Raw genomic sequence first — 24,736 nt, forward strand, 5'->3', positions numbered from 1 at the left:
AAGGAACTCCTGTCTGGGACCTTGTGTAGCAGTCACATCTCCTTGTTTGGTTACAACAATAATCACTCACACCCCACACCACCCCACAAGGAAAACCCCCCAAAAACCCAACCTGAAAACAACCTAAAAGAAGAATTCACAGAGAAAAATATGGAGAACAAAAAAACATCGCTGGCATTTATGAGGACTCTCTTTTGCCATTTAGAGGAAAAAAAAAAGGGATAATACAACTGTTTCTGTACAAAAGTAAGTGGTAATGCCATTTCACAAGGCGGCATCTTTTAATTGGTTGCTTACTAGATTTTATGACAGCGTGTTGTTCACAAAGCACAACTTGAACAACTGCTCACATTGTACTGTTCACCTTGTACAATGTGAAGGGGCATGAAATGCAAGTCCAAAGCTGCAGCCTTTGGAACAATTAGTTTTTGAAAAAGGAATGAGGAGTCTCACTGTGCTTACCGCTGTCTCTATACAGCAGATCAAGTTAAACCCTCAGTACCAGCAGTCCATGTTCAGCCAGAAAAGAACGTGAGAAGTGAAAAATGGTAACAATTTCATTAATACTTTGAAATTACTATTAGGTGTTCTTTTTAGAAGAACTGTGTCAGGATGAGAGTGCTCAGGTTGGGGACTGGAACTGATGTACACATTGTACACAGCTACGTTTTGTGTCTTGTCTCCAGAAGTGCTTTCAGCTACTTAACTCTCTTTGAAGTACGAGTCTCAAGTCCCCCAGGGCTGCCCATTAATCTATGATGATCTGCAGCAGAAGCTCTGCTCTGATGTGTTCAAACATACTGTACCTCTGTACTTTTACTTTCCCCTTTCTAATGATACTCACACACCACACATACTAGCCACAGATTTAAGGAGCCTGAGGTACAAACTGCAATCACCATGCAATATTTCCTCCATATGCTACTACATGAAAAATGTAGAGAAGCCTTTGTTTAACGTGAAGTTAATTTTCCTATGGACTAGGTTAACTCCTTAGTAGATGACATTACTGCATTACTGCCTCAAAAGAAGTCCTAGTAATTAGGAGCAGACAGTTCTTTACAATGTGCTGCAGAGACAGCAGCAATTTATCAGAGACATTTGCAAATTGTGGCACTGTGTGCTCTTTGCACAAAAGGCACAGCTGCCTGCAGATAACATCAGTTCAGCAGCGATGGGCTCCCATTTGTTTTTCTCTCTGTCTCTTGCTGTCTCGTTTGGGGTGAATATCAGCTGGCTCAATCTGCTCAATCTCCAGCCTGGTCTTCTGGGAGGCACAATTCACTGAACTGAGGAGCAGCACACTTGTTTTTCTTGCTGATTTGGGCAAGCATTGCCTGAAGAGAATTCACCTACATCTTAGCTACAGGCTCTGGAGAGCTGTGAAAAACAGTTGCGCACCCATGCACAGAACCTTTCAGGGATGCCTCAGAGGCTCACATTACTCATGCTTGCAGGTATTTGCAGCCGTGGATTGAGCATTTGTTACAGCTAGGGCCATAAGACACTATGAACCTTCAGTGGTTGCTGCCAAGGCAGTGAGAATTGCTTAATGTGTGGTCTTCCCTGACTTTTTTGCTCTCAATATATGTCACATAAAGTGACAGAGTGCATTGTTATGTGGACTTTGCCTGGTGCTGTGTGGGTAGTTACAATGGCCGCATCTGTGAAGCTCCTTGCATGCTACCTTTGTTCTTTTCAGCTGGAGGAGAACACGAAAAGTCAGAAAGGAGGAAAGCAAGTTGAAACGTGTGTGGTTTTGGCAGTGCAAGTTATTCTGTTTTCCAGCTGGATTTGTGCATGTTTGGGATAGCATGTTGTGCAGCAGTGGCTGTCCTCAGGACAACAGAGTAGTGAACATTCAAAACAGAAAATACCAACTTTACAGCAAATCTAGCCTGATGCTACATTTCCCAGCACAGACGACAGAAGCAAGTGCAGATTCCTTCCCATTCTTCTATTCTTCTGTGGAAAGGTGAGTGGGGACTCTGGGACCAGGCAAGCACATTCTACTCATGCTGAGTCTACTGGATGCTGAGAATATGTGTTATCTGACATCAAATATCACTGCGCATGTTCACACTGGTAGCTTCTTTCTTTAAATGTCCAAAAGCCAGAATTTGGTCTGTGACCAAAACAAACCAGCCTGGAGGGCACGATGCTGCTCACTGGGACTTGGTATCCCAGGGCAGTGGAAGGCACAGACTGAGGTCTGGCCCGGGACGGACCCGGTTCTATGCCTGCCCACCCACTGCCACGCTGCTGCAGTGTAAACTGCACACTCACTCAAGTGCTTCTAGTAGTGAATTCAGTGATTCAGTACCCTGATCTGTGCTTTGAACACCCACTGTCCGTAATACTTTTTCAGTGAGTCTGGAGGAACTCTGATGACTCAGTTTCAGCGGAAACTAACTAACTGTTGTAACTATGATAAGCATCTTTATGAGTATAGTACCTGCTTGAACTTGCTACAGGTACAACTACCCACCTCTACTCAATCCTGGATAAAGAAGAAAGATCCCTCAGCGAGAAAACCCAGTACTCATCCTGCAAAAACCAGATGCCAGTTATAACATTTGCAGAGCTGCTGTGCACGGAAGTGATAAATCATGCCTTGTGAGTTTCCCCACAAAAAACCCCACAGTTGCTATATGACCATGGGGACAGGGGGAAAACCAACCCATATTCAATACTAAGGTCTAAAGAACTGAATATTCTACTTCTGGATCATATAACACCAATTTATATGTTTTATGGCAATGTGACAATAGGATCTGTCATCCTGTATCTACTGTACAGCAGCATCGTGTCCTTAGCTTACTCCATTTCAGCAAGGTGATGGAGTGGCTCAATGATCTGATTCAAAAGACCTTTTTTTGGTGACAGAATTCTAGTTGTGACTCAAATAACAAGTTAAACCCCAGATGTATTTGCCAGAACTTTGTGTTGACTTTTACATATCTAAAACATTGCATGTGAGACATACCAGTGGGCTGTGCTGCTAAATTTTTGAATAAGAAAGGAAGAAGAGAGCAGGTGAGAAAAAAAACCAAGTTTACAGTTGTGATAAGGAAAAAAATGTGTAATCCCCAGCTCTCAAATGTGGACCAAATGTACTGGGAAACACCAAACTGGTTTTCATCCTCTCCTGCTGGGAAAAGGAGATGGTGTGACTGACATTCTCTGCATCCTCTGAAAGGCATTGAGATCCTTACTCTTGTGAGTCTGAAGAAGATGAGGCCTCAAGTGAACTGTGTGTGCTGTGTCATGCAGCCCAGTTAGCTCCATGTACAGCTGCTGGAAAATCCTTCCTCTATCCTGACTTAAATATGACTCCTTGGATGAGCCTGAACACTTGACATGGGCTCAAAGGACTTTATGTGGAAAGACAAAACCCCCTGCCTGGGTACTACCAGGCTAGGGACTTGCCCAGGATTTTCTGACTTCGTTTTCCATGAGTGCATGACCTAATAAATAAATGTATTTATTAGGTCATGTACACATGTGCATATCCTGATCTCTTCCCTCAACCCCTGCCCCAGGTCAACTTCAACACTTTCTGAAAGGAAATATTGACAATGTCTTTGTAAGCATAAAAAATTGTTTTATTTCTGAAATTTTGCTCTTGTCTTTCCAGAATCCAGGGTTAAAAAAAAGTACAGAACTCTCTCAACTTATGCAATGCTTGGAATAAAATTTCTTTCCTCTCTGATTTTGTCAGAAGAAAAAAATTTTGTGTCCATTGTCCCAAACCTACTGCAATGTTTTGTTTTTTTCCCTGCAGAAGCTTAAGCACAGCTGTGAGAAACTGTTCATTACTGGATGAGCTGTGGGTTAAGTGAAGGAGAGGAAAAGTGAAGATGAGAAATGTGCAGAAGAAAAGGCACAAACTCTGTCTTGGACAATTTGGACTTGCCCTGGTCATCCTGCTGTTTGCAGCAGGCCTGGTGACCAAGTGTGTTGGCTGCATTTCAGCAGGTGGGCCAGCAGCAGTTTTGTCCCTTCCCTGTTCCCATGTGTCACCCTGGTGTGGTGTGGCAGTGTGACTATCCATGCTAGCTTTTGTGTCCCCAGTGTGTGTGTGTGTGTGTGCAGGTGGAGTTTGTGTGCATGCAGTGAGGTGGTGCCTGCAACCGAGCAGAGGAAAGGCGGATGAAAGTGGTTATGGGCACTCCTCTGACCCTCCAGAATCCTGCTGTGCTGCTGCACTGCCTCGATGGCTTGGATCCAGCAGAGCTGTCCTGAATGCCCTTTGCCTCCAGTGTGTGGTGGCTTGCCCCTCTGCTCTGCAGGAATGCTTCAGCCTGCAGCCCCAGGGCTCTGCTGGCAGGCAAAGCTGGAGCGCAGGAGGAAGGAAGGCTAGCACTGCTGGGAGGAGAGGGGAAAGCATACTCCGAGGTGCTGTCATGATGCCTGTGTACACCCTGGAAAAGTGGAAGAAAAAAAAGTGGAAAAACTGGTGACGGGGAAGGGAGCTTGCACACTCCCATATGCAAACATATGTTTGGTAAAGCTCAGGGAATGTCAAGAACAGAGATTGCAACATTATCTGAATACAGCCACATACATATAACAGTATGCCCTAAAACAACATGAGCAATGACTTATCATTAATTACCATTGCAGACCAAGAATGAATGACTCTACATATCTGGGAATTCCCTTTTTTCTCCAGAGTCGTCCCTACATTTCCTTCAGCAGCTCAGCGTGTCCTTCCTTCACTTGCCCCAAGTACTTTTCCATGAACTTGAAAGTCCTGCTCAGTAATTGCTCTGTCTGGTTGGGCAAGGCAGCTCTGCAGAGCCCCAGGCCTGTGAGTGGTGAAGGTTTGTGGGGCGGTGCTCTGCAGCAGGGGTTGCATTAGCTGTGTTTGTAGCATGCCGCACCCTGTCTAATCCAGCGGGGACAGGCAAAGCTTGGGGCCCCTGGACAGCAGCCTCTGACCCTGCAGCACTTTCTGTGTTACTGGGGTAGTAAACAAAGTCACACTAACATCAATTTCTGCACATCAGAAATTATGTCTCTGCTCCTGCTAGGCTGTGGGTTCAAGCCTGTTCGTTGCTGGCAGTCAGCAAACTGAAGTTTTTCTTCCCACTTTTTGTACACAACTGAAAGATCTGCTACTTTTTAGCTCAGGTGCAGCCTTCTTTCAATCCTCACAATCTTCACCAGAACACAAATCCTCACCAGGCCACAACACAAATCCTCACCAGGCCGCGACACAAATCCTCGCCAGGCCGCGCTGGGGTTTCCAGATTAGCGTTAATGCTTTCCGTAGGAGTGCCGTGTTCCGGGGTGGGTAGGGGAAGACCTGTTAGTGCACTGTTTTTCTTAGTCACTTTCAGAAGACACGACTGAAACTAGGTAAAGGTTCACGCTTGGACCAAGCCCTTGCGGCTGGAGCTCCTCTCTGACTGTGTCAATGCCTGTGAGTCACCCTTGAAGCAGTGCAATCCTTGTTGTCAGGGTGTCACAGGATCTTGCCTGCACTTAGATTTACTGACAAATGGACCTGAATCCTGCCCCAGGTAGGGAAAAGAATTTTTAGCCATGCTTCTGGTTCACTGAAGGGAAGGACCAATTGCAGTGAAACTGGGACGCCATTGATTTTTTTTTCTGTCCAAAGGCTGAGCTCTGACATTACTGAATATCTGCCCCAGGTGGAGGGCATGGCAGCTTGAGCCTCCTTTTTTGCAAGTGCTGTGAGTGAGGGCAGCAGGACCTAAAAGGAAATGGTCTGATCTGGCTTTGCATTTGTTTCTGCCCAGAGCTATGAGTCAGAAACTAAAAGCTTGGTCTGGTTGTAAAACAGAATGTGTTCTGTGTAAAGATACAGCTCCCAAACACATTGTGTTTAGCCATAGAGAACTGCCTGACTAGAAAACTGAAGAGAGGTTTGGGAATAGGAACTACAAGAGGAAGTATTAGTGAGACATGGTGGGTTTACCCATGTCAGGACAGTGGCAAAGGCAGGGATATTGGTTGGAAAGCAAATGCATGTAGTACTAGTGCAGCAACAGCGGACATACAGAAACAAGGAGTCCTTTCTATGTATGATTTGAGCAATGTAGATGATGCCTTTTCCCTGGTCTTAACAAATCGAGAGCTGGCCATGGTTAGGGGATAAGGGTTTTTACCTCAGTATTTAATAAGGATCCTTATTGATGCACCATGTCGCCAAGGTGGGATGCACTGCAATGGACACACACAATATATCGTGTACACAATTTATAGACCTCACAAATTAGCATATCTAACAGGGATGCTTGCCTGGATGAATGGTGTGATATTCCCCTCTCCATGGAATTCCCCACTGGATGTGCCATATCTCTCTCTGGTTTGCAGGTTATGTTCTAGAGAGGACCTTGGTTTCCCAAGATAATGTAGGGGTTTCCAGCCTCCTACTATGAGGCCTCTAGGATGTTTGGTCTCCTGGCCTAACAAAATACTAGGGCTATGCTAAGTTATCAGACTTAAGGAGTTGCAAAAGTATGCATGCTAAGAATACTGACAATACATAAAATTTATATGAAAGGTATGTAATAGAAATGGTAAAAAAATAATCTTGGCATCATAGAGATCTTCCTTCTTTTGCTGACCTGTTTAATACTCCTGTGCCTTCCCTCTCTGCAGTGAACTCAAAACCAGTGTGTGGATGATGACCAGTACTGTCCCCATGAAAGGGTTCACAGAAAAGATGGAGAAGAGGCAGAGATATCCTCAGCCTCCAGGAAAACAACTACAAAATTTGAGCTTTCTTAGTAGAAAAGTGGAGGTCATGGAAGGATAAAGGGAGCTGCATATAATAGAAGAGTGCCATGATGTTATGTGGTAGTTAAGAAAAATGATCACAGCATCTGTCTTCTTCGATAGAGTGGAGCACAGGGGATATGGAAATCAAGAGTAGCCAGAGAGGCCTATGATGTAGACGGAAAGAAAAGGGGTCTGAGTGACAGGCTTAGCAGCAGAGCATTGGGCAGGTCCTTGCATTTGCCTCTTAATGGCCAGACCTCTCACGGAAGACATTTGGGCAGGAGAGGTGAGGCAGGTCAGTGAAATATCACTGCAGCATGGTAGATGACAGCAGAACTTCCCTAGTCCCACGCAGGCAGCATTTGACATTAATGTGGCATTTCTCCTCCTGGATGGGGCTACCCCACTGCCTGGGGAGTGAGTGCCAGGAGGTCTTTCGACTTTCCCTCCTGGAGAACGCCCCTGATGATCTGTCTGTCCCCACAGCACCCCATGCTTACTTCCAGAGTGTGAAGAGGTTGAATATCCAGTGGAGGTGCAGGGTACTGGGGAGAGAGGGGCTGGGGCCCAGGAAGAAAGTTCCATGCCCTCCCAGCCTCTGCCCTGTACTCTGTGTATGTTAGCATTTCTTTCTTTTCTTTTCTTCCTTTCTTTCTCTCTTTCTTTCTTTCTTTCTTTCTTTCTTTGATTGTTATTTTTTGTTTTGGTTTTGGTTTTAGTTTTTGGTCCTTGGTTTGTTGTTGTTGGTTTTTGTGGAGTGTGGGTTTTTTTTTGGTGTGTTTTTTTTGGTTTTGGTTTGGTTGTTTTTTTGGTTTTTTTGTTTGTTTGTTTGGTTGATTTTTTTTGTTATAATTCTATCAGGCAACTCTTTGTCATGTGTTGTAGTTTCCAGTTCGTCCTTTGGAGAGAGAACTGCTTTGCACCATCGAGGCTGTTTGATAACCTCAAGGTGTTCTCTGTGCCAGCCTCCAGCTCTGCAAACCCCTGTGAAAATAAAACAGTGAGAGGAAGATTGTGTGTGGGATAAGGTAATAGTGTATTTTCAGAGTTGCTGAAACCAGCTTCCTCAGCAGCAGAAACTTTGTGAAGTTTTCTGTAGCTGACTGTTCTTCACGAGGTAATGCAATGGTATATTTATTTGTAAAAGCAAATAAGGACAAACATTTTAAATCTCTTGTATATTAATTGTTTTGCTGAATGTCATGTGCTTCAAAGCAGAAGAGTGACTAAAGTGTCAGGTGCAGCCCTTATTAGTTGGCATATTAATTATAAATTATCCTCAAGAAGGAGAGTGTGTTTGGTAAGGAGTGGCCTCAGTTTGGTCACATCCTCATCTTATGAATTCAGCAGCAGTGGTATGAGCTGAGGAGAACATTAATAAAGCAGGAAGCCTCTTCTGCTTTGAGCCCCAGAATGTACTTCAAGGACATTTTTAAATCAAAATTCCAGTATGAGTCATATTTTCATCAGCCAGGCATTCATCACCAGAGTTTACCCTGAAGTACTATTAGTTATAGTTGGAAACACTACCAATTTAATAATAAATTACAGTCCTTGTGATCAAATTCTAAAAAGCACAGTAATTTTCTTCAGAACACTTGGATGAAATATTATTTTCCATCAATAGGGTCCTACCTTTTTCAGAGTTAGTATGTCTTCATCCTCCTTGTTTCCGTATAATAGAGCTGTAAAAATAGACAAATGCTGCTTGGTACGCCCGACTGCAGCCAATGTTTTACAAAGTCACTACAGACTTAGAATGACACGAAAACTTCTACTGTTATGCAAGAGATGTTTTGATGAAACATTTAAGAGTGAACTGAATGTTCAGGGCTAAGAAATGTCCACCAAAGAACTGACTTTAGAACACAGTTTCTTATATAATTACTTTAATAAGAGGGAACTATGGTTTCCAGCTGAAGACTAAGCTTTTAGCCACACTAGAAAACGCTGGGATGTTGTCCTCAGTAGTAAAGGGTGCTTGGTTCAGGGATACAAAATATTGCAGATGTGCTAAACATCATTTTGTGCTGCTTTGTTCAAGATTCAGACTCACCTTAAAATATACCCTAATAACTTAAGGGGCTTAACTAAAACTCAAAGCAAAGCCAATAAAAATTCCTAGGATGCCAGCTGAGTAAGAATTTGAAGAAATTGATTAATATTTCTTTAGAAGGACACATTTTTTTTCCCACGCAGTGGTAGAGCAGCAGCCTATCAATGTAAAATCATGGATGCCATTATCCTTTGGAAACTACAGTTGTCACCCATTAAAAAAAGTGAAAGATTCTATGTGGTAGTGCAGAGATTGAATTTGTAATAAATGATATACATATTTGTTTGAAGTGATCTCAGAAACTACCAAGCATATCCTGGTATGATGTATTAAATTCTGCATTTCAGAGAAAATTGAAACATACCAGTAAGAGGTTCTCCATTTCCTTTCTTTTATCACCTGCTAATGGTTTGAGGTAAGAACTTATTGAGGTGAATCATAGGGGAACACATCTCTCAAGTTGTTTTAAGGTTGTTTACAGACCTAGCACTAATTGTGGTATTGATTTGCTCCCTCTTCTTTCCTTAGTGCTGTCTATATAGTCTAGAGACTGAAGAAGCAGCTTTATTTAAGTTAAAGCTTAGCTTTCAAGTGGAATATGTTGTTTATCAGAAGATCATCACCATGTTTTTTCATTGAATGTGCTTACTTAGGAATGTGCAGATACATGGAAGCAAAATCCATGTGTGCCTTTGTTTTGGCCAACAAAGGCATTATCAGCCTCTCTTCTGCAAAAATATTCTGAAATCTGTATCAGAGGAGTAAAAGGCAGAGGTGCTAACCACATTTATTTTGTGGGGTTTTAGGTTTTGTTTTTATGTTTTTGTTTTTGATTTTGTTTGATTTTGTTTGGTTTTTAAAAATCTCTTGTAATGTATGGATCTTTGAGTAAGTATGTTATTATTACTAAAATACTTACAAAAATTCCTGATCTAGGTCAGGCTGAAAGGAAAATGGTACATGAAAGCTTTGTATTCTCTTTTGCACTCATATATTTCTCCATGCAACTCCCCCCCCCTTTTTTTTTAGGGCCTTTGTACAATGGTAACTGTGCTACTTTCCATCTGAGGTGGGCCATGCCATATTTGGCCTTGTTCTACTCTGTTTGAATGTCTCAATAATGTGGTACAAGAATATTGCTAGGAGTTGCCTGGGAAGCAGTTCTGTGAACTGACAGGTCAAATGCCCAGAGACCTCCTGAAAGGTGATTTGGTACCTAATGGTACAAATGAAGACTTACCTAACTTTTCCATCAGGAGTTTCACTGCTGTTGTATCAGCAGCAGTGCTCTTGATCTCACATCTACTTGGGACAGAGGCATAGTTTCTCACCACCCCTGTTGTGGAGTTGTGTCAGAGGCAGCGTATTTTACTGGCAGGACTCCAGGTGAACTCTGCTGGTTAACAGGATCTGCTTCTGGAGCAGTGCACTAGCACCATTCTGATCCTTCTTGTGCTCCTCTCAATGCCCAGGCAAAATCCTCTGTTGCACATAACATGTGATTCTCTCACACGCAGTTATGCAAATGTTGTTTTTCCAAGCTTGACATGTCACGCTGCTGAGGAGAGGCAGGGGGACAAAATATGTTAGCCACTTAGCATCCCTATAAAATCTCATTTTATCTGTGAGGAATTGTCTGCTCTTTCCTGTTGGTTCATCTGTATTGCTCCAGAGTGAGGGTGATCAGCAGAGAGACTGCTGTGCCCAGCACTGCTCACTCTTTATGGGTTTCCACTTGCTTTGCATTGTTTTTCCCTTGGAGCTTAAAGTGTACAGCTTTTTTTTTTCTTTTTTTTTTTTTTTTTCTTTCTTAGTTACTTGCAGCCTATTTCTACATTGATATCAAGAAATGGGGAAAAATGCTAAATAATCACCAGAAAGAAAAGTCCTTGGTGATTTTTTCTTCATGTAATAAAATTTAAATTGCATGCAATATGTTGCTGCATAGCTTAATTTTTATATGTATTAAGCACAAAACAGATGAGTCATTTTTTTAGGACCCTCAGAATGCCAGAAGCATGCTTGTGTCCCTCACACAGTCTCGCTGGCTAAGCATAGGAGGTGTTGCAGTGGTGGGACTCATCATCCTTGTAATGATCAGGTGCTGGGATGCTTTGCTATGACCCTCAGTCTCCTGGGCAGGCAGTGGAGAAGATGATGTGAAAAGCAGCAGTGCACTGCTGGCAGCCAGGGTACCTGCAAAAAAGAAGACCTGTAAAAGGAGTATCTTCCCAAGGACTTTTTTTATTCTTGCTTGTTGCAAGAGTCCCTGCCTACTTGGAAAACCAGCTTCTGGTGTACAGAGCTGGAAATGTTTGCCCTGGGATGAGATCTGCATGGCTTGGAACATAGAACCTTGCTTAACACATGAATTTTTTCTTTCATGTCATATGAAGAACAGAAATACCTGTGATTGCTGGTGACTGCTGAGGGTTCCTGTTAATTTCAGTCTACAAGTCATACTATGAGAGAACCTGATAACATCTGCCATTCCTTAAGTGTAGTATTATCAAAGGTCAAAAGGATAACAGTTTTAGCTTGGACTTCACCAAAGGGAAATATTACAAGATCTTATATGAAGAGCAAAAGTTTCCAATCATTAAAGGGAAGAAAGAAGAGAACAATTTTAAAATAGTGTCTACAAGGTTAGGGAAGAAAAAGAAAATCAAGTCTTTACTTGATGTTCATTAGAAATGATAAGTAACTCTAATGGGAAAATAGGAGGTTCATCATCTAGCTCCATCAAGTAGAGAGTTTGGTCATGCCTATTTCCTCTCCTTGAGTGGTCCATCTGTGACTAGTTTACTTGCTTGTGATTGAACTTAAATAGGAGAAGTGAGTGATCTTGTGGAAGTGAACATGCTCAGCTCCTCCCCTAGGGCATGCTGAATTGTAGTATATTTCATTTTGGTAAGAAAGAGAGCCAAAGAAGTAACATCAACAAATCCAAACTGTACCCCACTTCAGCATTAAGATCTGCAGTGGTGGGGACAGATGTCCTCGTCCTTTGCTTTGCTGTTGTAAGAAGTTTTAAAGGTCGGTCTGGGATGGGGCACCGAGGCATCTGAACTCACTGTGGGCAGAGGCTGCAGCAGAGCAGGGCTGCAGATGACAGCCTACCCCTTCCTGGAGCCATTGGAAGGACCAGGACAGGGGTGGCCCTCCAGGATCTGTTCCCTGGAAGGGACTTCCAGTGGCAATTGCTACAAGCAAGAGCCTCTTGCAGATTTTGGCAGTCTCCTGCTGTAGGAGGCCTGGGTGAGATTTGTTTCAACAGCTGATGTACATAACCCTTAGCAGAGACGCAGGCCCAAGTGACTTCTGTTTCCGTCCTTGCCAAAGTTCCTGCTTGCTTAACCCAGCAAGTAACTTTTCCTCCATGCCTTCCTTGATTAGGCTTTACTGCTGAGACATTTTGCCAGCCAACTGCCAAACTTCAACTTCTTTATCTAATCTTTCAAATTCCTCTGTATCATCAGCCTTTGAGATCTGCTCATAAGCAACTTTGGATTTTTTGTATCACAAAAAGGAGATTCCAACCCTCAACACAATTCCCTTCATTCAGATAACTTCAGTTGTTTGATGTTAGCTGAAGAGGTTGCTTAGCATTTTCTTCCCAAACAAGTTGCTTTTCTCTCCCTCTATTCTTATTTTTCATAATAAAAAATGGGCAAATGTCACTGACAAAAGACTGAGGGTAAAAATAGTGCTGGGACTGAATTGTAAAATGAGTGTGTGAGGCATTCACTGGTATCTGAAGTTGCAGGTTGCCTTGGGTATCTCTTCCTAGAAAGAAGAATTTAAGTTTCCCCAGTTCTGAACTTTGCTCTTATGTAAGCACTGATTTCCCACAAAAAAGGAAATTCATGAAATGAGAAAACCTCAGATGTGTCGGCTGTGAAGAGCCGGAAGCACTGTTACTAGAAATCTGATGAGTGATAACAGCACAAGGGTCGAGTGCTTGGGGTAGGCGTGCTCAGTGTTATGCTGGTTTTATAATTTCTCTGAGTGGAACTGGGGCATTAATGCTGCTCTCATCTCTGTAGTGTCTGTATGCTTCAATTTGCTCTTTCTGTGGGTCTGGGAGAGCTCCTCTGTGAAGAGGACAGTTGTGCTATGTTTATTAGCATTGCCTGAGTGTGAAAGAAGTGTGTGAAATCTCTCAGGGGCTGCTTGCTGGGTCTGGGAGCTGGTGCAAACTCAGTAGTACTACTCCAATGAATCATGCTGTGCACTGGAACTGTTTCCATGCTGGGAATAATTTATACAGATCAGGTAGAAAGTTGTATTTTGTGTTAGTTACTGACTTGTGAAGTGCATTTGGCCAGGGGATTTTCTTTTTTTTTTTTTTCCCCAAGCTGAAAATAGTTGTGGTTATATTAGGGCTGTGTAAACTTTCTCAGATTTCTCTGATCCGTAAAAATTAATTCTGTTGGCTTGTGTGTCCACAGCTGTTAGGCAGGCCCTCTTTGGCATGGATTTAGTGGTTTGCTTGAATAAACCAGCAAGGCAGGAAACAGGCATTCAAAGCGGTGGTTTACTGACAGTGAATGCTGTGGAGGGGGAAGAAGAGAGGAGTAAAGATGCAAGCTTTTCAGAAGTGGCTTTGCTGCTCAGACCTATCATCCCCTGAGAGCAGGACTGTAGTCTGTAGTTTTGGGCTGACTGTCTTGCAGTATGGGCTTTACTAACAGGCAGTTTATAAAGCTCTGGCATGGAGCATTGCACAGTCTCTGAATACAGCTCATTGGGAATAGATTTTATGTTTGTTTGTTTGCTTCTTCTTTTCTTAGTAACCCTGCCATTCACCTAGACTTGCTCCATAAAAATCAGGGACATGGCACAGTCCCATCCAAAGCAAAAAACTTCAAATATGTTGTTTGGGACTTAAATCAGAACCAGACGTGATCTTCAATACAAAATTTCTACGGGTCTTAAATTATTCAGTTTAGATTGATAGTATCTGTTTGTGTCATATGTGAGGTTTAGCTCAACTAAATAGAACATGCCCAACAATTTTAGACAAACACAGTGCTAAATGAACATCTTGTCCATTCAATTTCTTTTTCTTTCATTGTTTGTTATTCCAGACACAAGCACTGGAGTGAAGGTTACAAAATCACTCAGGACATGCCAAACAATTATAGTCTAATCGTAGTAGAATAGCTGGGCAGTAGTGTTCATCAGTTAAACAAATGAAACAACATTTTCACTTGCATGTTCAAGTAAAAATTTGTTATAGACACTGAGATCTTGTCTGAAGGGCAGAAAAAACAGGTGTCTTTTTTTTTTTCCATACAAATGAACAAAACAAGACTAAATTCCTCTGAAAAATTTAAAGATTATAGAAACAAACACACAAATCATTTCAGTACACTCTGTTCTTTTTTATTTTCTTCATTACACACATAGTATCATGCTTGTCTTTACTCATAACTATTGGGCATCTACATTTGTTTTTCTCAAATAGGTTTCCTTTCAATGTAACCTGCTACACTGTGTAGATTTTTTTTCCTCAAATTGTCTCTTGCACCTTTTCTAGTTTGAGGCAAATTTACATAACTTTGATTCTGGAAAGAAGTAGTTTTTGCAAAATTACTAATGATCCCTGATAGAATATAATTCAAGTAATACTTGGATTGGGTCTTCTGCAAGGATGTAGCTGTTACTTTAATGACATCTTCAAAACATAAATGATGTGACAGCCCTGCCTACTGTAAAGACTGTCTCCTTTCAGGATATACAGTGTCTTTGGCATTCATTAATATGCACTGGCACTTGCAGATGAAATGTTTAAATGTTTGATGGTAGACCTCTGTATATTTAGAGTAGGTTTTTTGGATGCATATTTAGCATGTAACTGAATTGTTGATTTTTGTATTTTAAAAAAATGTATTTGGATAGTTCTTTTCTCATCAGTTAAAATATTAATTTTGTATTGGTATGAGAACATTTTCTAATACTTTTTTTGTGCTGTATCTTAAATCACCTTCTTTCCCCCATCACATTGACATTTGATAGACATCTCACTGTGTAGAGTACTTGGAGAGAGGTTTTGAGGGAACTGAGTTAATAAATGGTTTCCAGGGAGGACAAATTCCCCCAGCAGAACCTTGTGGAAGAGGCTGTTTTGTGTCCACAGCTCCACAGCCCAGGAATCCAGTGGGGAGGAAAAGCCCCAGAGATCCCACAGGAGGAAGGGCTCCAAACCCAGCCCCAGGTGCTCTGAGGAGGAAAGACCCACCCTGTGCTGGGGAGGCAGCTGAAGATTTAGCCAGAGCTTGCACCTGGTGGTCCATGAGCAGCTTCATGATGAGGAGAAGCCCCACAAGTGCCTGGAGTGTGGGAAGAGCTTCAGCCAGAGCAACAACCTGATCCGCCACCATCACATCCACACTGGAGAGAGGCCCTATGAGTGTGGGCAGTGTGGGAAAGGCTGCAGAGACAGCTCTGACCTGATTGTCCACCAGATGATCCGCACTGGACAAGAAGCCCTATTGAGTGTCCTAAGAGTGGGAAGAGGTTTCAGAGCAGCTCCAATCTCCTCCTGCAGAAGTGGATTCACGTAGAGGAGAGGCCCTTCTGCTGCCCCAGCTGTGGGAAAGTTTTCCAGCAAAACTCCAAACTTGTCACCCACCAGCACATCCAGAGCTGAGTGGACCTCCCCCAGCCCATGGAGTTTCTGACCCTCTGAGACCCACGGGACTGCAGGGCTGTGCTGGGCCAAAGGGGGATTTTGGCCCCAGTGGGCTTTTCTGTTGCTGTTGGTGGCTGGAACAAATAAAGGGCTGAAGCCGACCCAAAAGCTGGATGGGAGGGGGGAGCTGTGCTGGGCTGGGACCCTCCCCAAGGGCACAGCTGGGTCCTGGCAGGTTAATTAATGCTGAGAAGCAGAGCTGGCATGGAGGGGGATGTCCTACTGTTTATTTGCCATAGAGATGGCAAAAGCACTGGGATGGCACCGGACACATGGCCCACCACCACTGGGGTCCCCTGAGTGATACTGAGTCCTGTCAGTGACACTGAGTCCTGTTGGTGACAGGAGGTTTGGTTGGTGACCATGGGTCCCATCAATGACACAAGACATGCTTGGTGACACTGGATCCCATCAGTGGCACAGGATTTGAGTGGAGTGACACTGAGTCCCATTGGTGGCATGAGCTTTGGCTGCTGACACAAGGTCCCTTCAGCGACACTAGGTCCTGTCAGTGACACTGGATCCGTTCTGGGGATACCTGGGTCTGGTTGGTGACCCTGGGTCTGGTCAGTGCTGCCATCTCCTCACATCCCTTCCCACGAGGAGCAGATCCAGTCCCCACCAGTGCCACTGGTGCCACAATGTCCCTGATGTGTCCTTGGTGCAGTGTTCCCACTACATCCCCTTAGCCAGCGTAAAGGATGCCAGTGATGGTGCAGCTCAGGATCAGCGTGTGGATGTCACGGGTGCCTGCAGGGATCACCACACCTCAGCCTGTACCCCAGAACCCCCCATGATCCCCTAGGGAACACCCAGTCCCCCCCCCCTGCTGTGCCCTTGTAGGTGCTGATGGCCTCGAGGTTCATGAAGTGCAGATCCTGTTGCCCCCCAGCAGGTTCTGCATGTCCCTTGCCATGCCCAGCGCATTCCTGCATGAGTTCTGCCTCAGCATTGCCATGATCTCGGAGGCAGCCTGTCGCAGACATCTTTTCATTAAAATCCTTTCATTAGGATTTCTCTTGCTGAAGCTGAGAAGTTTCAGTAACAAATGTAAACAATGGTTATCTACTGCTGTGGAATGCAACAGGTGTGTCTGTGATTGGTCTCCTGTGGATTTTGGATTTCTGACCACTCATGACAGAGCTGGGTCTCGCACTCTGTCTGAGACACAGATCTTTCTTATTCATTCTTTTCTATTCTTAGCTTAGCTAGCCTTCTGAGAACTTTTCTTTCTATTTTTTTTAAGTACAGTCATAATGTAATATATATATCATAAAACAATAAATCAAGCCTTCTGATCATAGCATCAATACTCTCGTCTCTCTCTCATCCTGAAAACCCTTGTGACCGTGGTCACAGCAGCCCTATGGGGACACAGACCGGGACACATTGACCCTCTTCAGACCCCCCAGTAACCCTGGGGACAGTGCCACCCACCTGCCCTTGTTCTTGATGCAGCCGAGGTGCAGGCAGGCGTGCGGTCCCAGCGTGATCTCCATCACCATGTCTGCCAGCTTCTCTGCACCAGCTGGTTCCGGGCCAGCGGGCCCCCAAACTGCTTCCTGCAGGCCTGGGCAGGGGGGCAGTGAGGTTTGGGGTCTGAGGGGTGGTGGCACTGCTCAAAGCACCCCCAGACCCCCGTTATCTGTCAAGAACATATTGCTGCACTGTCTCCAGAGTCCAGGGAGGGACACCCTTAATCGGGAGGGACACCACACTGAGGTGTTTTCTTCCTGCGTGGATGGGTACTGTGGCCTCTTCACCTTATCAGTGGGATGATCAGGGGCCAGGTGGCACAGCCAGCAGTGTGTCTGGCAGCACACACAGCTCCCTCCTGTGCTGGTGCTGTGCCAGCCAATTGCCCTGCTCGTGAGGAGCCTGGCATCCCGCCCTGCAGAGCTGTGGGACAAAGTCCCCGAGACTGGAAAGCAAGACCTACTGCTGTGACAATTTGAATACTGCTGTTTTCTGTGATAGCTTCTTTCCTAGGGGCATTTCTAAGGTGCTGTCTCAATTTTAATTGATTTCCTTAACTCTCGTAAAGTTCTATAAACTGTGATTAGCAAATCCTCTCATCCTGGCAGGCAGTGATATTGCAGCAGAAGAAACTGTGATGGTGAAGGAAGTGATTTGTGCAGGGTTACAATGCCAGTGTCAGAATTTGTATGTGAATTTGGACCCTGCAAACCACCTCCTCCTAGTGAGGATGGCCAAGCAGAGATGGCATCTGTGTCTTAGGAACAACATTACTTTCCCAGTAGCAGGGCTGGGATTTGGGCTAAGTGCATCCCAAGTGATACACTTTGCTTCAGGCCCATTTTGCCAGGGGATGAGTTTCCTTCTTAATGTGGCCACCTCTATTCTGCTTGACATGTCTTTTAAATCAAAAGAGGGAAGAAGAATGAGATTTCTCTTTTGGCACAAAGATGTGAGTTTCAGAACTTATCAGAAAATATCTTGTGCCCCAAACTCTAAAGATACATCATTTTGCAGCTGTTTCAAGAGATTAGAGCAAATGTTTAGTGGGAATAAATGTCTACTTAGATGTGGCATTTCAAATGAAACCTAGAATGTCCTCTTTGACAATTTTAGCTTTTGTCTTCCCATCTGGAAAATGCAATTCCTCAGTGGTATTAACTGCAGTTGCATGAAAGCCACTGGACTGGTGTTGACTTGCATTTACTGAAGATGTCTGGTTTAATATTCAAGGAGTAGCTGAAAGTGTGGCTTTTTTATTTTGTTGTGGTGTACATTGGTAATATTTGTCTGGTTAGCTGTATTTGCAGACTTATTTCTGTATATCTTTAAAGATGCATTATTTTTATAACTTAAATGGGAAAAACTCAGAGAGTGGAGTTTTCTGGCATATCTAACTGTATAATAAACCAGGTGTTTTCCTGTTGCATGGTTATTACCACAAGTTGCTCCCCTTGCTGACACAGTGGCACTGGCAAAAGTTTTGATGTGCAGCCTTTTTCACCCAGTCTTTTTTTCCCTTGCCTGATCTCTGTGTGAAGCAGCAGATCAGCTCTTATCACATTGAAGACAGTCAGACTCCAGCTCGGGCAGCTGTCATATGTCTACTGGTTTTACTGGATCCAGCTGTCAGATAAAGGCAATTAATGATTCTTAAGTGGTTAAATGACAACTGTAGTCCCTTGTCCCACCTGCTGTATGAAGCTTTCTGTTTAGGAAAAATTATTTAATTAATTTGTTCTCTACAGCATAGAGAAATCTGGGGTGTAAGTACTGCTGAGCTGTGTAATTCACACAGCGCAGATAATGCAATGTTCTTAGAGAATCCTTACTGGTGAAGTCATGGCGTGGAAGAAAGTTAAATGGGGATGCCTCACCTCTGTTCCTGGGAAGACCATGGAAGAAATCCTCTATAGCTGTGCTGAGGCACGTGGAGGACAGGGAGGTGATTCAAGGCGGCCAGCATGGCTTCACCAAGGGCACGTCCTGCCTGACCAGCTCAGTGGCCTCCTGTGATGGAGTGGCTCCATCAGTGGAAAAGTGAAAGGGCCACAGATGTCATTTATCTGGACTTCTGTAAAGACTTTGACACATTCCCCCTTAACATCCTTTTCTCTAAACTGGAGAAGTGGAGAGAGATGGATTTGATGGGTGGGCTGTTTGGTGGATGAGAAATTAATTGGACAGTCACATCCAGGGGGTAGTGGTCAATACCTCAGGGTTCTAATTAGATTAGTGAGATTAGTGACAAGTGGTGTCCTTAAGGAGTCTGTATGGGGACCAGTGCTATTTTATCTCTTCATCAATGATATGGACAGAGGGATCGAGCAAATTTTTAGATTACATCAAGCTGAATGGTGCAGCTGAAGGATGGCACACCTGAAGGATGGGATGCTGTCCAGAGGGACCTGGAGAAGCTGGAGAAGTGGGCCCATGAGAATCTCCTGAGGTTTAACAAGACCAAGCACAAGATGCTGTACCTGAGCTATGGAGACCCCCAGTATCAACACAGACTGGAACAGATGCAGAGCAGCCATGCCCAGAAGGACTTGGGGATGCTGGTGGGTGAGAGGCTGGACATGAGCCAGCCATGGGCACTCCCAGCCCAGAGAGCCAAACGTGTCCTGGGCTGCATCCAGAGCAGTGTGGGCAGCAGGGCAGGGAGGGAATTCTGCCCCTCTGCTCCCCTGTGCCCCTACCTAGAGTGCTGTGTGCAGTTCTGGTCCTCCAACATTAGAAGGATATGGATGTGTTGCAGCAGGTTCAGAGGAAGGGCCACAGAAATGATCAGAAGCCTGAAGCACCTTCACTGTGAGGAATAGCTGAGAGAGTTGGCATTGTTCAGCCTGGAGAGGAGAAGGCTCTGGGGAGACCTTGTTGTGAGCTTTCAGTATTTTAAGGGGGCTTATATGAAAAATGGGGTGAAGCTTTTCAACAGGACTTGTAGCAGTAGGCCAAGGGGTAATGGTTTTAAACTAAAAGAAGGTAGATTTGTATAAGTTGTAGGGAAGAAATTATAACTATGAGAGTGGTAAAACACTGGAACAGGTGGTCCAGAGTGGTGGGAGATGCCACATCCCCTGGGAACATTTCAGGTCAGATTGGATGGGGCTCTGAGCAAGCTGAAGGTGTCCCTTCTCATTCCAGGGTGGTTGATGACCTTAAAAGATCCCTTCCAATGGAAAGAATTGTATGATGCTGTGATTCTGTGTTTTGCTATTTTTCAATATAAACATTGAATACCATGTCTGAAACCTGCCTTGAATATGAAAAGTTTGATTTTCTCAGAAAATATCTGGGAACTGGATGTCCCAGCCCACTGCTGCATCAGAAATAGAAAAGCTAATTCACATACATTTTACAGGTAGTTTCCTGAAAAATGGTGGAGAGAGGTTTTCTGTTGTGTGCTGCATCTAGCTGAACACTTGCAGATTGATTAAAATCTTCCCCTTGGAGATGACACTGCACATGAGACTCCCTGTCTGCTTCTGCTTTGAAGGTAACTGCTCAAACCTGCTTTATTTAAAAATGAGAATTTCCTCTGGGCAACATTAGAATGTAAGTGTTTTTTCTAACTCCTGAAATGAATCCATTTGCTTCTAGCCATCAGTTGGATCCTGCTGCTCACTGGGTAGAGGTGATGAACTTAAACGTAGGAAATGAATGTCCTGGTACCAGACCACTTGTAGTCCTGGCATTTTATTTTTAAATACCTATTCCAAGTCGTTTCCTGCTGTCTCCTTTGTTTTCTGAATCCTGACACAGAGTTCACTATAAGATGTATTCTCTAATAAGAGGTTGATTAAAGCCACTCTGTCTGCAGGAACGAAGACAAATAGTTTATTTTCCTGTGGACCATTTCTGTCCTGTCCATCAGTATTTGATAGCTTTCAGGGCTGGGAGCTGTGCTGCTTTGTAGGAGGGTAGCTGCAAGCTGGTTTTGACTCTGGGGGATTTTCTCCACACTTCCCTGCAGAAGGAGTGAAGGGGGTCTATGCGCCTTGCTGGAGCTTCCCAAACTGTGCAGGAAATGATTCCTCTCCCCCTTGAATGCAGCTCTCTGATGTGGGTAGGGGGCTCTTGTTTTCCTAGTGCTATTTGGTTGCTAAGACATCTTGATAAGAGGGAAGGAGAGGGGAAGCTTCAGAAAGAACACCACCACAGAAACAACCAACAAAACCAACAATAATAGTAATTATAAAAAAAATCTTCCCAAACCTTCTAATTTTTCTCTTTTAATATAACAAAAAGTCTCATGGTAGTTGTTTGTTTCGTACTTTTTCAGGAAATAACTTGTTTGTATGCTTGTGATTCTTTATACTTGTGGCTCTTTGTACATGCCACTGTATGGTTTCTAGTGTTCTTTATGGTATATAATCTATTATTTATCATGATCACATTTCCAGTCTTTATTCTTTTCTTTTTACACTGATTCATCAAGATACCTGTACTTCCTGTATGTTCTGTTTCAAGCCTCTTCCAGAAATACCTGCATACTCTTCAATACATAGGCTAGATTATGTCCTGATGATACTGAAGTAAAAACTGAGTTGTTTACACTTCCCACTTGAGCAGAACAGCAGGTGACCTGTGGTCATACTGCTCTCCAGTTCTGGATTAGGGAAAAAATATAGTTATTAGCATTTGGGGTAGGCAGTTTAAAATCAAATGTGTATAATTAAGGTCAGCACTGAGTCAGCCTTGAAGGCTGTGATTCATCTGCGATGCCCTGTGCCTTGCAGAGTGCAGCCCCATGTCCCAGCCATCCCTCTCTGTGGCTGCCAAGCTGAGCCCCTGTGGGGGTGAGGGCAGGGCACAGCTATGTCTGCATTTGTAAGCTATACAAGGAATATATGTAAGGAATGCTCCCAGGCGCTGGAACCTGGCGATCTCTTAAATTGCTAAAACACTTGGAGTTTCAACCCCTGTCAGAGAGAACTCTCCGAGAAAATTGCCAGGCACTTGACTTGAAATTTCAAATTTGGCACTTTGTATCAAAGATTGGCCATTCACATGCTTGATTTAATCAAGTAGCTGCAGCTACTGTCTTTTCCTTTTGCTGGTAAACAGGCAGGCCCAATACTGGTAGCAAAGTGTCAGGAGATCTGAGATGCCCCTCCAACAGCACGTTCTTTGTCAGAAATGCACACACCACAGCTCTCTAACTAGTTAGGGAGATTAGGGAAAGGCAGTTTGACTTCCTCATAAAATCCAAAATTAAAATCGGGCAGGGATAGGGAAGTGTCTGTTGCCTTTTGGACACAAGAGCCACTGCCACAGGGCGTGGTGGGACACGGCAGACGCAGGCAGACACAGGGCAGTGCCCTGCAGAGGGTGAGCCCCGTGGCCCTCTGTGCACGGTGGGCTGGGACTTGGCCAAGGGGACGCTGTGGGGCCCTTCAGTGCACAGGCAGTGCACAGGCACAGGGGTAAGGCAGGTGGGATCAATGCCTTGGCGCAGATTTTGGCTGCGCTGGACATCCAGCAGGGGGAATCCAGCAGGGACACTCCATCAGGGAGTTTTAATGATGCTGCTGCCATCAGCAGCATTTCCTGTGAGCGTGCTACCTGACTCCCTGCATCTGGGCAAACCAGCTGTCTGTCCTCCTCCTTTCCAGGGCTGTTTTGTTGACAGTGACCTCTGGCGAGTGTGGTACACTATGAGGCTACAGTCAGCCCATCTGCTTTAATGAAGACCATCTTCCTTTGTCCTTTTCTGGGCATGTTTATCAACCTCTTTCCCATGGTGAAATGGCTTTCTTTTGGGTTTTCTCTTGCTCACTGGGGGAGGGAAGATCTATGCATGCATCAGAATTTTTCTCAGTTCCAACTAAAATACTGGTGGAAGTCTTTTGCGTTATAGAAGTTCATTGTACGTGTACAATGTACCTGTACAATAAACACAGGATGAATACATAAAAATGCTGGAGAACTACAGCCCAAATAAATAAGGTCCATCCAAACAAATGGTCTTTGGTTTGGATGGGCTTTGTATGTGCCCTGTCCATGATGGAGAGTATTCTTGGTGTAATAATGAAAAGAGCAACATCAAGAGTAATGTGGCAGTGAATGGTATGCCTTGTGGTTAGAATTCAATTTACAGTGTTTGTATTTTGTTTGAGAGGCATGAAAAAAAGAAACAGAAGGCTGCTTTGGGTATTCCAGTACAACTTGGAAAGTAAGCAGGCTACACTTCCTACCCAAAACAAACAAACAAAAATACCTGCAAAAATAAAGAGGTTTTCTATGAGATGCCACAGAAAACCAGTCTAACTTTTTGGAAGCTGAGCTATTTAAATCAAATTACTTTTGGCAATGTCATAGCTATGTATGAAACTGCCAATAAATGACAGAAAAAAACCCACCCTGAGTTAATTTTGCTTTTATAAAAAGTTTATAAATATGAGTAATGGTTTAAGTTGCAAAGCTCTTGCTGCTGTCAGCTGTTTGTTCCCCAGTGCACAAATCTTACTATAATTAGAAGTGCATATTTAACACATGAATTTTTATCTCATTACACTTCAACATAAGTGTAAAATCTTGGTTTTCTGTAATATTTTGTTCCTGGAACATGTTGTTCTTTCAACACTTTCATTGTAATATAATTGGTTACTTACTGTTGCAATAGAATTTCATAGTGCCTAGCAATGGGGTAAATCAATAACTTTTGAGAGAACCTGATTTAAAAACTATCTGTTAAAAAACTTTACTAAATATGTTAATAGGCTTTCCCTAGTGGATGACTGGTTTTTTGTGTTCTGTCACACTTACCTGAATTTTTCTAGCTACAGAAACACTCAATCTCCTGCAAGTTAGAGAACATTATAAATACTGTCTTCTAGAAAAATAGCCTGTGAACAGATTTTGTCATGGTATGGACAGGAATATGAATCTTCTCCTGTATGGATTGGAAGAGGATATGTTCCAACTCACTGGTTTATTACAGTCTGACTTTTTATAAGAGGATTTCTTGGATGTAACCTATTGTTTTTATTCTCTTTTCCTCCCCCTTTATTCTTTTCCAACCTTCAGGCAATATTGAATGTAAAAACCTTTTCTTTCATGTGTGTTTTTGCCAGCACAGACACTGAATGGTTGTCTTGCAGCTATAACTGGTATAGAGACTACAGAAGGTGATATTTTGGTGGTTTGTTTTGTTTTGTAGTTTTGGTTTGTTTTGTTTGGGTTTTTTCCCCACTTGGTTCATTTGCAGTGTCTTGAGTCCCCAGTATCAAGCAGTGGCCTCCCTAAATGTGGGAAACCCTTCATTGATATTATACATGCTGCAGAAACACTGATAAAACATCACCCAAGCACTGATTCGGGGTGTACTCACTTACTGTTTAGTCTTTGTAATATTGAGATGTTGCATTGAGAGTATTGAGCTTTTGAGATGATGCAGTGCAGCTAGACCTATCTGTCCTTGGTGCCTATAGGGATATATCTGTCCCTTTTGGGAATCCAGATACAGTACTGTGTGCCTTCACTGGCCATCAAAATACTATAATCAAGGATAGGGGTAAGCAGAAAGCTCACTGATGGTGCTCTGTTACAAAAAAAAAAAAAAAAAAAAAAGCAAAAAGCTTTTGTTCTGTTTAATTTTTTTTCTTAAAATAAACATGCTTATATTTGCTTGTTGACTGGTACATCCTAAGCAAAACTGAAGGCTTTTGAAAAATACGGTAAATATATTAGACTGCTCTTCAAGAGGGTATTTATTAATAAATTGCTAAAAGCTTTTAGGGAGAAACTGT

The sequence above is a fragment of the Zonotrichia albicollis genome, chromosome Z (genome assembly GCF_047830755.1).
Source record: "Zonotrichia albicollis isolate bZonAlb1 chromosome Z, bZonAlb1.hap1, whole genome shotgun sequence".
NCBI classification, from domain to species: domain Eukaryota; kingdom Metazoa; phylum Chordata; class Aves; order Passeriformes; family Passerellidae; genus Zonotrichia; species Zonotrichia albicollis.